The sequence below is a fragment of the Ursus arctos genome, unplaced genomic scaffold (genome assembly GCF_023065955.2).
Source record: "Ursus arctos isolate Adak ecotype North America unplaced genomic scaffold, UrsArc2.0 scaffold_5, whole genome shotgun sequence".
In the NCBI taxonomy this organism is placed as follows: domain Eukaryota; kingdom Metazoa; phylum Chordata; class Mammalia; order Carnivora; family Ursidae; genus Ursus; species Ursus arctos.
The window spans coordinates 7,496,374-7,499,369 of NW_026623067.1; positions in this window are offsets into that span (position 1 = coordinate 7,496,374).

Here is a 2,996-nt window from a genome sequence, read left to right on the forward strand (position 1 = left end):
ATTAAGAAGGTAATCCCTTAAGTATAAGAAGCTAAGATTGCAGAGTAGTAGGATGATCCCAGGCTAGTCTAGTCCTTTGAACACAGCTAGATAAATATCAAATCATTCTGAACACCCAAGAAATTGACCTGAAGACTGAGAGAACAAACTATACAACTAGGAGGTGGGGATGAAGGGGCCACATAGCAGGAGGAATTGAGGAGATCTGGTTTGGGGGAGAAATAGATCACTGTAGTTGTAGAAGGGAGGGATCCCTTGTCAGATAGAAAAGCAAGGGAGAGAGAGTGGATAGGAGAAGGAGAATATTTCCCCAAAGCCATTACTGGGAAAATGATAAGTGCTGATTTTCATGAGAATTTGCAATGAGGGGATCTCAAAAACTGGAGTATTTTTTGGACTATGGATCAGCTGGGATGGGGACCCAGGGGCACGGCATTACTCCTGAAGCGTAGACAGATAGGTCACCCAGAGGCAGACAGCATGACCAGAAGATCACCTAAGACATATTGGGGAGACTGTTCCCTCTTCTTGGAGTGAATCTGTGAGAGGTGGCATTGCCTCTCCAGGGACAAAAGAGCTAGTAGGCATGATTTCACTCCCACGTCCCTCAGCATAAGTAAAGAGTCACTTCCTGAGGGTAGCTGACCTGGACACTCTTCTTTAGGCTGCTTTGCTCCAAGTCCTAAGCCTGTGTGTTCTGGTGCAAATACCCTTCTCCTTCAAACCTGCATCAGTCTCAGTGCTGCTACACTCCCTCAGAAGATCAGTGCAGGTTACTGACACACCAATTCCTTGATGTTTGAAGTTCGAAAATTCAACTTGGCCTGGTTGGGATATAGTTAAATGTACACTGTGCTTCTATTAGTAAGCAAGCAACCCAGCTACATACAAGGTGAAAATAGCAATAAAAAAAAAATGCCTAGCACACATGAGGGGGAATTATTTGGTCTTCTGGGAGGGCATACCTGGCTGGCACCATTTCCCTCCCCTGACCTTCAGTATAAACCACCTTCAATAAAGAGTACAGGGCAACACTGGCTGCCTTATCTGCTTACCATAAACCCCTCTCCTTTGCCCTTTGCTTGTACTCCTTTTCTTGGACAAGTGTACCTAAGAACAAGTGCAGTGTGTCCGTTCCCAGAACGTTAGCACAAATCCAGCACATACCACAACTACTGATCATTGCATACTGCAAAGCTTCAGTTCTAGTTTAAATAACATCAGGTTTCTTTTAACAAGCAGACCAGAGCACACCTAGTTAACACTCACCACACTCTGGAAAATGCCCAAGCACTGCCCACTGCAGGAAAGTAGAAACTCTGCAGACAACACCTGAGGGATAGAACAGCCAAAACACAGCAGCAGAGTACATGCAGCACACACCAGAGACACTGAAGCACCAGGTGCTGGACAGTATACGACTCTTCTTCATAAAGCCATTACTCTCTGAAGCAGGAAACGTAACAGTTTTTCTTAAAACAAAGAAGAAGACAGAGACCTATACACAATGCCAAAGGGAAAATGCCTTCCAAATGTAAACCAATAAAACGTTTATCTCCAGGGATTAATAGAAATAGTAATATCCCTGATCAAGAATTTAAAGCAGCAACCATAAGCATACAAGCTGGGCTTGAGAAGGGCATGGGAGATATCAAGGATACTCTTACCATAGAAATAAAGAGCTAAAACCAATCAGGCTCAAATGAATAAGACAATAACCAAGTCTTGAAACTGACTGGATGTAATGAGCATAAGGATGGAAGATGCAGAGGAATGAATAAATGATAGAGAAGACAGTATTATGGAAAATAGCAAAGCTGAACAAAGGAAGGAAAGAAAAATCTTGAATCACAGAAGTAGACTTAGTGAACTTAGGACTCGATTAGATGTAGTAACATTCATACCATAGCAGTCACGGAAGAAGAAGAAGGAGGAGGAGGAGGAGGAGGAGGAGGAGGAGGAGGAGGAGGAGGAGGAGGAGAAAGAAGAAGAAGAAGAATAAGTAGAAGAAGAAGAAGAAGAAGAAGAAGAAGAAGGAGGAGGAGGAGGAGGAGGAGGAGGAGGAGGAGAAGGAGAAGAAGAGGAGAAGAAGAAAAGCAGGAGGAGGAAGAGGAAGAGGAAGTGGAGGAGGAGGAAGAGGAGGAGAAGGAAGAGGAGGAGAAGAAGGAGAAGGAGAAGAAGAGAAGAAGAAGAAGTAGAAGTAGAAGAAGAAGAAGAAGAAGAAGAAGAAGAAGAAGAAGAGGAAGAAGAAGAAGAAGAGGAAGAAGAAGAAAGCAAGGGGGAGCCAGAGGCTTATATGAGGAAATAATAGATGAAAACATCACTAATATGGGAAAGGAAATAGACAACCAAACCAAAGGGGCACAGAGAACTCCCATGACAATCAACAAAAGCAGACCCATATCAATATATATTGTAAATAATTTTGCCAAATACAGTCATAAAGAAAGAAAATCCTAAAAGCAGAAAGAAATACCAATTCCCTAAGTTTCAGGGTATGAACAATAAGGTTAGTAGCAGATCCCCCCCAAAGAAATTTGACAGGCTGGAAGCCAGTGACATGATATATTCAAAGCGTTGACTGGGAAAATATACAAGCAGGAATATTCTATCCAGCAAGGCTCTCATTCAGAATAGAGGGAGAGTTAAAGAGACTCCCTGACAACAAAAACTAAAGGAGTTTGTGACCACTAAGACAGCCCTGCAGGAAATATTAAAGGGTACTCTTTCAGTGGAAAAGAAAAATACCAAAAGTGACAAAGACTAGAAAGGAACAAAAAAAAAATCTCCAGAAACAATGACAAAACAAAAATAAAATGACACTAAATTCATATCATCAATAATTACTCTGAATGAAAATGGACTAAAAATTTCAATCAAAAGCCATATGGCATCAGATTGGATTAAAAACAAAAGAAAAAAAAAGAAAAAAAAAACAAGATCCACCTATAGATGGCCTATAAAAGTTTCATTTTAGCACTAAAGATACCTGTAGA